At 51.2% G+C, this 13253-nt stretch overlaps 1 long non-coding RNA gene across 2 annotated transcripts; it reads left to right on the top strand.

Annotated features, from left to right (window-relative positions):
• The first annotated feature begins 1686 nt into the window (after positions 1-1686).
• Positions 1687-7890, top strand: LOC102546759 (uncharacterized). Of its 2 annotated transcripts, XR_010052860.1 has the most exons (4): positions 1687-2340; positions 5127-5210; positions 5665-5820; positions 5959-7890. It is a non-coding gene; the product is annotated as an uncharacterized LOC102546759 (long non-coding RNA). The 2 variants fall into 2 exon arrangements; XR_355146.5 differs by having other exon boundaries at positions 5127-5820.
• Positions 7891-13253: the final 5363 nt, after the last annotated feature.

Below are 13253 nucleotides of genomic sequence, written 5' to 3'. Positions count from 1 at the left end.
GGTGACAGAATACCAGACTATGTTACAAAGGACAGAGCATGGTTCTGGAAGCTACAAGCCCAAGAGCATGGTACCAGGATCCGGTGGGAACCATGGTTGAATCAAAACACAATGGAGGCCATTATGCAGCAGGCAGAGACAGCACGCTGGCTCAGTGGCCCTCGCTAGCCTGGGGCTGCTATGTAGAGCAGGCTGGCCTCAAACGGAGATATCCGAATTCTGTGATTAAAGGTGTATGCCACCATCCCCGTCTGTTTTCTTTCGCTTAGGAGCTGTCAATGCCATCTTGTAGGCTCTACGTAGGTGATGCCATGTAATCCTAACCATCTCCCAAGGGTTTCATGTTTGGATACCATAAAGACAGTACTTTGGGGATGGGATGAAGTTCCCAACACTTGAGCTGTTAAAAATATTTATTTCATTGAGTCCTCTGTGTGTGTGTGTGTGTGTGTGTGTGTGTGTGTGTGTGTGTGTGAACATGACGGTAAGTTATTCAGTGTATGCTAATGATTAAGTCAGGGCTCCTGGCATTTCTTCAATGTGTAATTCTTTTATGTACCGGGAACCACACACCTGCTTTCCTGCTCACTTCCAGGTCTATTCTTGATCGTTTCTTTGCCAATAGTTACCCTGCTGTGCAGAGGTGGGTACACGGTGATTCCCATACTCTGTGGTTTTGAACTTCGTTTGCACCCCAGCCCTCTCCCTTTCTCCGTCTTTGCTCCATTCTTCTACACTACCAACAAATGAGTGGGAGCCTGGGGTAGTCCTCTGGCTTATTCTGCTCAACACAGCGACCTCTATTTCTTTCCATACAGCCATAAAAGACAGGATTTCATCCCCTTCCCCCTTTATTTATTTATTTACTGTATGTAAGTACACTGTCGCTGTCTTCAGACTCACCAGAAGAGGGCATCAGATCCTGTTACAGATGGTTGTGAGACACCATGTGGTTGCTGGGAATTGAACTCAGGACCTCTGGAAGAGCAGTCAGTGCTCTTAACCACTGAGCCATCTCTCCAGTCCCAATTTCATCCCTTTTATGGCTGAGGAGATCCATCATGTTTTCCTTGTGTGTGCACAGGTTACTTGGGGCGGGTACCTCTACCACAAACATGGGAGTGCGGTGTGTGGGTCTCTTATCTTTCTAATAGTCATTTAATTCTTTTTGAAATTAGAATATAATTACATTATTTCTACTCTTCCTCTTGTTCTCTCCAAACCCTCCCATGTCCCCTTCTTTGCTCCTTTAATTCGTGGTCTCTTTTCCCTTCCCATCTCCCTCCCCTCCAGTGCCCATTCAATCTGTTTAGTACTTGTGTATGTGTGATTTCGGGGATGACCACTTGGTATTGGATAACCAACTGGGCCTCTTCCCTGGGGAAACTAATTCCCCCTCTGTCAGAACCCTTAGCTCCCTGTCTGGGGGTGTGACCCTGTGAGATTTCCCCCTGCCATGTTAGCACGTCTCTTGGTGCTATACTGGTCCATAATTGTTGAGGTATCATGGGTAAACGTTCTTGTTATTTCTAGCGGACATGACTTCACAGCTGACTTTCTGGTCATCTGGAAACTGCAATCTTTCTGTTTTCCTCTTTTATAAAGTTCCCCGAGACTTAGCTGAAGGGGCCGTATCTTACGAACCAGGGCGGTATCCTGCTGGCTTGTTCTCTGCATTTTGACCAACTGTGGTTTTCTGGAATGGCCTCGGTTGCACAGAGGGGCGTAGGTGTCTTTTTGGTGTCGTGAATTTGTCTCCTTTGGGTCGTTGGCTTATATGGCAATTCTATGAATGATGTTTGAATATTCATAATGGCTGTTTTCTGTTTCCGTCCACAGACAGGCACATGTACTTTTGGGACCAAGCTGTGGTAGGGGACACATTGATACCACTGCAGACAGGAATGGGGGCAAGAGGCCAAGCTTTGGGGTCAACAGCGAGCTGTTGAGTCAGCCCAGCTCTGCTGCTGGGCTTCCTACTGCATAGAATAACATCCACAGGCACCATGTGAGCTTGGATTAGCTCAGCTCCTGTTCTCTCTAGTTAGCCTCCCTGGGGGTGATCCTCCCTGATCAGCTACTGCTAAGATGGGTGGACAAGGAGCTTAAGAAGGGATTGGGATCAAAGAGGTATGTGGAGAGAGGGTTGGGGGTGATGGGCTGGCATTCAGCCGCAGGCAGGGCAGGAAGTCTGTTTTTCCAGCCAGAGCTGGAGGAAACCAGTCTTGCAAAGCTGTGGATGACTCAGAAGGGAGGACAGTGCCGTGTGGGGGCGGAGGCAGAGTGACTGATCACTTCCCTCCCGCAGACAGGCTTCATCTTCGGAACATTCGATCAGAGGTGAGTGATCGTGGGCGTTAAATGTTCACCTTTAAAGGTCAACACGGCAGACAGCCGGCCTCGTGGCCCAGACGTGTGCCTTGGGTAACCGCAGTGGAATTCATTAACTTGTCACCACGGTCCTGGAGCTGTCAGATGGCCTTCCTCAGGAGGTGCTTCATCCCCAACCCCTCCCACGCTGGCCAGCCTGAAGCACCAAGTCACGTGGCCCACAGAACAGGCAGCTGAGGGAGGACATGGTCAGGCCCCCACCTGATGCTATCATCCCCAATCTGAAACTTAGGGCAAGGGGGCAAGAGAATGCATGTACTGCGCACTTCTGTATGCTATACCCTGCCTGGAAGTACTTAGTGCTTAGTCCTAGTCAAAGGAAGGGAGTCTTGGAAAATTGGGGATCACTCAGATGCCAAGCTCTTAATGGTCCACTAAACAGTGTTAACCCGCCTGGGGGCATCATGCTGGGTCCTGGGATGGTCTCTGACTCCCACAGAGATTCCAGGTCATCGTGTGAAGTGTGGCCAGTGTGAAGCAGGCTACGTCATAACACAGAGTCAGGGGCTCAGAGAGAAGAGCCTAGACCCACTCTCCTCTGATTTCTCTTCTCAGCTGTTTCCTGAACAACCCCACTTTCCCAAATATTTATTGAATGTCTACTAGGCCCAAGTATTGTTACCTCTCAGATCAGGGCAATCTCTGCCTTCTAGGGTACACAGTCTGAAGAGAGACAAGCAGGACATCATTCAGGGACACGGAGATGCCTGGCTGGGGGACTGGGGAACATGATGGGACAGTCAGGAAGGGGCAGAGATCTGATTGCAGAAGCGAGAGAAGTATCCTGCAGTTCTGTTGAGGCCTGTCAGAATTCCAGAGATGACCAAGGGTCTGTGTAGGTCACATGTGTGTGTGTGTGTGTGTGTGTGTGTGTGTGTGTGTGTCTGCCTTCAGGGACCACAAGCCAGGCCACCTGAGAACCCCTGGTGTCTATGCATCCACGGGATGCTCTATGTGGACTGGCGGGCCTACCAGAAGGCATGGCCTCTGGGACTTTCTAGGATGCCCCCTTCCAGTTACTTCAGATTTAGCCCATCTATGACCCCTGACCAAGTTTTCTTCCCAAGTGTTGGGTGTGTGTGTGTGTGTGTGTGTGTGTGTGTGTGTGTGCGTGTGTGTGTGTCCATTTCCTGAAGGTCCAGGGTTGCTGGGGTCTGAGCAGGATAAGGGTGGGGTGTTTTCCTAGCGTGGCCAGCTCCTTCCACCTGGTTCTATACGTACCGTGGCCTTATGGGAAGACTCAGCACACAGCGTAGGCAGAATTTCAACCCAGTGGACTCTGATCACCGCCCCGCTTGAAGCCGTTCAGTGCCGTGCCTCCCATGCTCTTAAGAAAATGATCAAAACCTTCAACAAGGCTCTGCTCAAAGTGCTCGCACAGCATCGTCCCTACTGTAATGAATTAATCACTGCTCCCGACCGCAGCGGATTAATCGGGTGTGAGTGTTGGCTTAATCTCCTCTCCATTGGAGTCTAGCTGGCACTGTGGTATCCCCAGAGCAGTGCGGTGACATGTTTATACGTAGAAAATTAAGCAAATAACAAAAACAGCTGGCGCTGGGGTGTTATTATCTTTGAGTCCACAAGCTGAACGTTTTGCATACATTAACTTCAACCCTCAAAACACGGAGGCAGCCGCTGCCAGCATTGTACAGGTGAGAAATCAGAAGCAGAGAGGTCAGGTGACTTGTCCCAAGGGGTTACGGGAGGAACTGGATCGGAGCAGCCAGCCCCAGCGAGGTGTTCAGAGACACAGATGCCTTATCATTCATTACGTGAGGCAAACAAACAACAAACAAAAGACCGCAGAGAACTTTCTATGTTGTTCGGCTTTTTTTTTTTTTTTCTTTCCGGAGCTGAGGACCGAACCCAGGGCCTTCCGCTTGCTAGGCAAGCGCTCTACCACTGAGCTAAATCCCCAACCCCCGCAGAGAACTTTCTAAAGGTGAGAGAAGCCACCCAGAAGCAAACGCCATTAGCATTTTATGTATTCTTTCCTTCACTTGTCCCTCCGCACGCACACATTAGGTATGGGCTTAGACGTAGACTTAGCAGCATTTCTGGAACCCGATGGCGTTCAGTCCACAGTGCTGTGTTGTCTGCTTCTTTTAATCGACGGCTCTCTGAGACACTTCCTCGAAGTGCCTGATTAATTTATCTGTGTTCTACGTGTGTGAGTGTTTTGCACACATGCGTGTCTGTGTACCATTTTTGAGCTGGAGGAGACCAGAAGACTGGAACTAAACATGGTTGTGAGCTGCCAGGTGGGTGCTGGGAATTGAACCCGGGTCCTCTGGAAGAGCATCCAGTGTGTTTAACCACTGAGCCATCTCTCCGTATCCATATTCATATTCATATTCATATTCTAGGGCACAGCTGAAGCAGAGATTGCTCAGTTTAACCCCTTTCGCCACTGTGAGGCCCTTTGTGCTCTGCCCATGTACAATATCAAAATATCAGATTTGGAACTGTCTTTATGACTAACACTGATTCCCAGAAGTAGTTCCTAGGTCAAAGGTCATGTGGGTTTTAAGACAGCCAGTGGGTGTAATGGCCCCCTCAAAAGGGGAGAGGGAGATGTATTCTCAAGTGGTGGGCTTCAACAGATCTACACCTGACACCCCTCATCTACCTAGGTGGGGTCCTTGGGAATTCTGTTAATTGGGGCACGAGTTGAAAAATTAAAGAAACCCATCTCATCAGGGCCACAGTCTGCTGTGTTTCATATTCCCCAGGTCTGAGTTCTCTGAGGCTTATGCCTGCTGAGAGAAGAGGAGGGCTGCCCTGAGGCTTGGAAATGCTGCCTGATCTGCTCCAAGGTAGGATGTGCGCTTTCCAAGCCAGACACTGGCCATTTCTTCAGCCTGGAAAATTCTGCAGCCACTGATGGGGTTATTTTAATTAATTAATTAATTAACACCCCAAACGCTGTCCTCCTCCCAGCCATCCTCTCCCCTTCTTCTCTGAGAGGGTGGGGCTCCCTGGGTGGGATCCTTCCGCCCTGGTGCATCAAGTCTACAGGTTTAGGTGCATCCTCCACTGATGGGATTCTTAGAAAATCCCAAGTCCTCTTAAGAAGAAGACAAGGAGGAGAATGAAGTTTGTAAGGCTCTCCAGTTACCAGGAACAACTGAACGCTGTGTTATGAAAGTAGCCCCAGTACCGCCCCTGGTGGCAGGAGTGGAACGGATCAGCATCCCCCCCAACCCTCCCTCCCCCTGCCCTTGTTGGCAGGGGTGGACTGAGCCAGTACATCCCCCTGCTGTGGAACAGGCCAGCTCTGCCCCTGTTGGCAGGGGTGGAACGGACCAGCACGCCCCCTGCTGGCAGAGGTTGAATGGACAGGGCTCAATGTGAGCCACGAGTCACAGAGACTGGATGAAAGAAGAGATTGTTGAATTAAGCTTCTGTCTACAGAGCTATGCTGAGGTAAAGAGCTTGCTTAAGACCCTGGAGCACAAAACTAGAGGGTGGTGGTTCTGCCCTTTAAAAGCTGTGTGCATTGTCCATCCCACCTCAGCCTCAGGCAAGGCAACTACCCTCTTGCCCCCCTTATCGCCCCTCTAGATCTGCAGAGGAACACAGGGGTTGCCTCAGGAGCTGGCTGGTGACATCTGTCAGGAGGAACAAAGCCTTGAGTGCCCGGGTGCAAGCTTGCCTAGGTAGAAGGCTTACCCGGCCACACCCAATGCTCAGCTAATCCCAGCAGGAGGCCTGCCAAGCGAGCTTTGCATCTGCAAATCCGTGCCACAGAGGACAGGGATGTCAGAGAGGTGAAACGACACGCTCAGGATCACCGAAGTAGGATGGGGGCAGGAAGGAAATCTGCCTCAACCCATCTCTTTATGCACCACCACACCCTGAGATCAGACAGACTGCAGAAGGCCAGCGGCTCTGCCTAGGCCGTGCCCCTCTGCACTGAGGGGCTCTCTGGGGCCCAGGCTTTGAGGAGACTTCATCCTCAGCCAGAAGCAGACCTGATTACCCTCTGATTACCTGGGACTGGAGACTAGGGCCATCCTATGGGAGATGTTTTCTGGTGGGACTTAGCTGGGAAGGGACCCGCGGGTGCAGTTGCCATTTAGTGACCACCTACTGTGTGCCATGCACGTCTCAAACACAGTCTTTTTCACATCCCAATATTTGTCAAAGGGCTCTGCATCTCTGACTTGTGGCTTTGAGTGTGGAGAACAGCGGGATAATATACCTGATGTGTCATCGGCAGCCAGATCCTGCTAAGGTCAAATCACTGTGGGTTGTAATTGTCACTTAAGACGCCCAGTGTTTCTCAATCTTAGGTTCCTATGACAGCTGGCAACGGATAAGTGTGTAGAGGAGGGAAGTAGTGGGGTAAAAGTGTCCTGGCACATGGTTCCAGCTGTCCCCTGTCCTACCCAGCAGAAAGAGCACGCAGAATGACAAGGCTGGAAAATGGAAAAAAAAAAAAAAAAAAAAAAAGAGGTGCTGCAGGTTGTGCTGTAGTTGCTTTGGGCGGACTGAAGGTGGCGCTCACGGTACTGCAGGCTCCACACGAAAATGTGAGGCTAGCCCAGCTTCTCCAACACCCTGGAGGTGGGGGATGTGCGGGGCTCTACATCTGCACAGAGCCTCTTTCCAGCCCCTGTCTGACCACCTGGACAAAGGAGTCAGGATGAGGGCACTTCCTAACCTACTTGTTTCCTAATACAAAGTTACATTCTGTCTGAAGGCAGGGCAAGCCACAGCAAGGTGCCGGGCCACACTAAGGATGGTTTAGACCAGGGCAGCCACAGGACACGTGTTTCGGGTTTAGAAACACAAATGGTGCAAGCGTGTGCAGTCTAAGGATGACACACACCACGGTACCATGTTGTCTTTATAGATGTCCAGTTCTGCAGTGACCCACCCTGCACACAGCAGCCCCCCCTCAGCACCCCAGCAGCACCTGGCTTCCAGAAACCTCCAGGCGCCCCGCAGACAAAACATCTCTCACCAATGTGTGAGCGTCCTCGTGGGGGAGCTGCAGGTCTTTCTTTCCCAGAGCCTGAAGACTGGCCGGGGGGCTTATGCCCCTAATTCTTTTCTCCCTTTCAGAATTTGGGATTTTGCTTTCATTGTTAACCTGGGGGTTGAAACGGGTACCCTAGCTTAACACACACACACACACACACACACACACACACACACACACTCACACACTTTTTCTTTGAAAAGTAAGGATGCATATTATTGTTTTTTTAAAGACCCTGAAAGGACTGGCCACACAGTGGGTGCTCAAGTGTCGCCTCCCTTCCGGTGCTGGGGCTTGTTTCGTGTTCATTAAATGCGCCTTGCAGACAGGCTTAAAAATCTTGTTTCCTCTCCCCATCGACGGAAATGTCTCTCTCATAAGTAACATTTTAAACATCTCGATAACATGCTCACAGGTGTGTGAACTGTAGTTTATTTGAATCTTCCATTACTGTACTTTTAGTCTGTTTTCAATTTTTCTCCTAATAAATGATACGGCTGATGTCTTTATGCGGGGAAGTGCTTCCATATTTCAGCTTATAACCTAAGGAGAGACAAAGTAGTCAGGAGAAAGATTAACTTGGTCAAAGGTTTTAAAATCTGATTTCATATTTCTTAAGAGGAAGGCACCTTATGAAACAACTTTATAATCTGTTGAAAAACCTGGTTATGTTCTTTTTTAATATTGTTTTTTCAAAATGACTCGTTCTGAGCAATATCCTGTACCTTTCAGCAGACAGCCACGATATGAAAAGAGATTTGTTCCCTCGCGCTCTTAGGGGGCGATCTGGCTCCGGAAACAGACTCATCGGTCCCCAGGAGTATCTGATGGTTGCTATGGTGACAAGTCATTTAACGCAACACCCTACGAAAGCACTGATCAATAAAGAAGGGGGCGCGATTGAAACAAATTAGCTGGTGTCTGAGTGGCCCTGCGCGAGGACAGCAATAATAGCCCTGTCAGTCCCTCCTGGGGCAGGACCCAGACAGGAGGCAGACGCACAAGCCTCATTCTGGCGCCCGCTGCATGGCGACGCTGCTGACCCAAACTGACCTGGAACTGGGTCCTGGGCTCAGCCCCTCCCACCTTCTGCACACTCCTACTGGGGTACCTTGTAGCACCTCACTGCTAAGGTGGGACATCCGGGTCCAGAGGAAAGCTGGAACAAATTCACAACTCAACCTCCAGTGGTTCCCAGCTTGGGCCAAAAGAAAGGCAGTGACTTCCTTCACTTTTCCTTCACCGGACCGTCCTCTCCCAGGGGTGGGCGTCAGAGGGGCAGGGGAGACCCAAGGGAAACAAAACGTGGCTCAATCTGTCGGATGATGTAGGGTCCTTAAGCCGGGCTTGCTGGTGCCTGATTTGAGGGGGAAACTGATAATCTGAATGAGAGTGGCTTTCTGGATAGCAGGCACCCATTTAGACTGACCAAGGCAGGAAGGATATTGTGGGGAGCTAAGGGAGCCCAGGGCAGAGACCACACACAGTTAAGGAGTCAAACAGAGGCCCGGGACCCCCGGCTGTGTTTCTGCTTTCGGACCCCATAGCAGTGCTGCCAGGGCTTACCTAGAAAGGGAGGAATGTCAGAAACCAGGGTTGCCCATGGGCTGGACTTTCCTGTCCCGCCAGCTTGGACTCACAGCAGAGTGCTAACCCCCTCAGTTTGGGGTGGGCCGTGAGCCCCTTCCCAAGAAGTCTGTCTCCCAGTGAGTGTCTGGTATTTTTCCAAGAAGCCCTACTGCTTGGGACTAGGGTTCGAGTGGCTCAATTCCTGAGATCTACCTTAAAGAATAAACTGGAGGTCCCAGAGGGCCGCCATAGCACTGTCTGTGTATGTGACCCACCGAAGTCGCCCCCCAAGCCCCCAACGCCCTGGAAACATCGACAAGGACTCATATGATTTGAGCTTAGTGCTCCTCTAAGGGATGGGTACTGACCAGTGTGTGTGTGTGTGTGTGTGTGTGTGTGTGTGTGTGTGTGTGTGTGTGTGTGTGTATTATACAGGGGAGTGGGCACACGAGGAGTCGGCAGGAGTATTGTCCACTGCTCCCGAGGAATGGAGTGATCAGGAGCCAAGTTTGAGTTGGCAGGTACTAGTTCTAATTTCTTGCCTGCTGCAGTCTTTTTCTGCCTCAGCTTGCACATCTTGGAAATGGGCGTGGGCGTGTGCCTACCTTATTGGACAGCTATGTGCACTAGATAACTTGGTATTTGGTGTTTAGCCCGTTGGAAAGAACTCCCTTGGCTCTTCACACGGGTGCCTCTTTTTTGGGTTCCGGAAGACCAGCCTGGGACCCCAACTCCTGAGAGGTAAACAAGCAACACAAGATAAACTCAGACTTTGGGTTGGGCACAGCTGGACTGCAATTTCCAGTCCACCAGCTGCTGGCTGTGCAACCTCGGCTAGGCACTGAGAATCTCTGTGCTTTTTTCCCTACAAGTGGGATGAATATTAGTCACGACAGTGTACCAGGAACTGTGGTTCAGGCTGCAGAGGGCAGGGGAGGTGATTTTCTTCCAAGGGAGCACGCATTTCCAAGCCAGATAGCCCTCCCCCACTAGGACTGCGCAGCAAAAATTCATGCGGGACAAGAGCGCAGGCGCCTGACAGCCAGTGGCGTAGTTGCTTCTAGAAGGATCCAGAGGAATCGGTCCGGCGCTGGGCGGATGGGGCGCTCGGGGCTGCTGCGCTTCTGCTGATGATCGGCAGGGGGCAGGCTGAGCCCACGAGCCGCCTTGTCCTCGACTCACCCCGGCCCTGCGGCTGTGTCCCGGGCCATGCGGCGTGCTTCTGCGCAGCCAGCGAGCTGCCCCCTCCCCCGGGAGCCTCTCCATCATCCGCGGGCCTAATAATTTACATTTAATTTGTTAGCGGTTTAATGTTTAATTTAAAAAACCGAATGATTCATTGCCATATTAATAAATAATAACATTTATTATTCTTCTAATGAGTGTCCGAAATACAAAAGCAATTACACGTCTTATGTATTCTCTCATAAACTGAGACAGCAGAGCGTTCATTACGGAATTCTGTTGGGGTCTTGATCCCGCCTTCATGCCTGACTTTGCCCGGGGCTGTAAGGGGAGTTGAATGCCTTTAAAGCAGTTGTTGGCTTGGCTTTGCTCTGGCTTTTCAGGGCCTGGGGGCTCCAGGAGAAGCCTCCAAAGGGCACCCCTTCACACCATACGGTTTGTTGTTTCTTCCACGGACTCTCACTTGTCCCGGGGCAAGGGTATGATTATGCTTCCTTCCCGGGAAGGGAAACTGAGTCTGGAGGGGGCAGCACTGAGAGACAAAGCCACGAGCTTGGGTATGCTCAGCTGGTTGACTCCAAGCATTTTTTTTTTTTTCTGGGCTCTGAAGCAGGCTGCTACAAGTCCCGAACAGGAGGGAAGTGGGGAGAGGGACCGGGAGAGTGCGTATGTGTGGCGGAGGGGGTGGGGTGTGTAGGGTCAGGACAAATCCCCAGCCAGCCAACGCCCTAGCTTGCCTCGCTCTTCTGCTCCCTTCAGATGATCTTGGAAGGGTAAAAAGAAATGGGGTAGTCAGCAAAGCCAGTTCACCAGTAAGATTCCATCATCAGTTTCCCAGGGGCGGTAGGCGAGGCCAGGGATTTGGAGGGGCAGGGAGAGGTCTGGGTTCTGGCTTTAGGTACCAACTCTCGGGAGGGGGCTAGTTGGGGAGTCCCTAGGGGTTGGCAGGAAGGTTAGGGTGCGTCCATCTGGGACTTTTAAAAACGAATGCCCAGGGGTTGGGGATTTAGCTCAGTGGTAGAGCGCTTGCCTAGGAAGCGCAAGGCCCTGGGTTCGGTCCCCAGCTCCGAAAAAAAAAGAACCAAAACAAACAAACAAAAAAAAACAAAACAAAAAACCCCAAAACAAAAACAAACAAACAAACAAAAAAACCCGAATGCCCAAACAGCTTCCTGTCAAGGACATCCGTGTACAGGGGTTCCCACCCTGACCTTTTCACTGATTCCACTGCCAGCTTCATGCCATCTAGACGTTCTAAAAGCCTGGCTTCCCACGGCTGCGCAGCACTCCACAGAGGAGGACCCCAGGGTGTTGGCACCGACTCTGGGCTGTGGCCTGGCTAACCTGGCTGTGGGCTAGGCTCTGCAGGAATCCTTGATTATGGCCTTAGGGTTGGTTCCTAGAAGTGAACAACTGGGTCAGAGGGCAGGAGTGCCTGGGAGGCTCTGGCTCCCTGCTCCAGTCCTCCTGCCAGCCAGGCTGTACCCACACACACACTCAGAGCATGCCTGGTGGGGCTGCCTCCTGCTGTGCCCTTGGCAGCCTCAGCAGGGCTGGCATGCTTTTCTGACACGCAGAACTTACCCTTATCCAGGTGTTGTTGTTCTCCCCTTTGCCAGTGGTCACCCCCGGGTCCTGAAACACAGGCTTTTTTTCATTGTATGATGCAGGGGACATTGAGACTCATGGGGGTGGCAGGCATTCAGCTTAGATTGTAGAGCCAGTCTCTCTCTCCTGTAGGCTGGAGGTTGAACTCAGAGCCCGTGCATGCCATGCACATTCTCTAGACTGGGCCACAGTCTGCAGGTCCTTTGGAGCCTCATGGAGCTCAGAGATTGTGCTGGTTCGAATGCAAAAATATCCTCTACAGTCTTTTGTGTTAGAGCATTTGGTCCTCAGGTGGTGGCCCTGTTTGGGGAGGTTATGTTACTGTTAGGACAGGAGGCCTCCCTGGAGGAAGCACATCACTGCATTAGGAGGTCTTCCTGGAGAAAGCACATCACTGCACCAGGGGGCATTCCTGGAGGAGGCACATCACTATATCAGAGGGCCTTCCTGGACAAATCACATCATTACATCAGGGGGCCTTCCTGGAGGAAGCACATAAGTGTTTCAGGAGGCCTTCCTGAAGCACATCACTGTATCAGGAGGCCTTCCTGGAGGAAGCACATTACTGCATCAGGAGGTTTTCCTGGAGGAAGCACATTACTGCATCAGGGGGCCTTCCTGGAGGGAGCACATTACTGCATTAGGAGGCCTTTCTAGAGGCAGTACATCATTGCATCAGGAGCCCTTCCTGGAGGCAGTACATCATTGCATCAGGAGCCCTTCCTGGAGGAAGCACATTACTGCATCAGGGGGCCTTCCTGGAGGGAGCACATCACTGTATTAGGAGGTGTTCAAGGAGGAAGCATATCATTGCATCAGGGGGCCTTCCTGGAGTAAGCACATCACTGCATCAGGAGGCCTTCCTGGAGGAAGTACATCATTGCATTTGGGCCTGGAGAGTTTATAGCTTGCCCTATATCAAGCTCCCTCTCTCAGCTATTGATGTGTGACTTCTCAGCCTGCCTTTAGAACCCCTCAATATACATGCAAACAAACCTTCCTTTTGTACGTTAACTTGGCTGTGGCGATTGAAACACTGCTATTACAGCTCAGTGTTCAAGAGTACAGCCTGTGAGGTAACAGGACCTTAGTAATGCAGGGACTGTTGAGGTGTCTGTCTCACATAGTAGGAAGGCTGAGTGACAAGGCTAAGGGTTATCTCTGTCTTGTGAGGTCACTCACCCACAAACATCTCCATGAACCTGTTCACTCAGGACCCACCTGCCAACTCAGCCACCATACTGTTTACCAGCGACTCATCCACCCATACACAGGCCCGGCTACCTCCTGTTCATTCGGAAGCCCACACATTCATGTATTTTCTCACTCACTCACCTCATCAGTAAATGCTCCTAAAGGTCATATAAAGTCACCAAAGCCCTGAGCAGACAATGCAAGCTTGAGCAAGAGGAGAATGACTGGAGACCTGGAGGAGCCGGAAGAGCAGGCTGCTGGGTGTATGGCTGGGCGTGGTGATGTGTGCCTGCATGCAAGTGACACAGTAGGGAGA

The sequence above is a fragment of the Rattus norvegicus genome, chromosome 6, assembly GCF_036323735.1.
Source record: "Rattus norvegicus strain BN/NHsdMcwi chromosome 6, GRCr8, whole genome shotgun sequence".
Lineage (NCBI taxonomy): Eukaryota > Metazoa > Chordata > Mammalia > Rodentia > Muridae > Rattus > Rattus norvegicus.
This window is presented reverse-complemented; position numbering and strand designations above follow the sequence as displayed.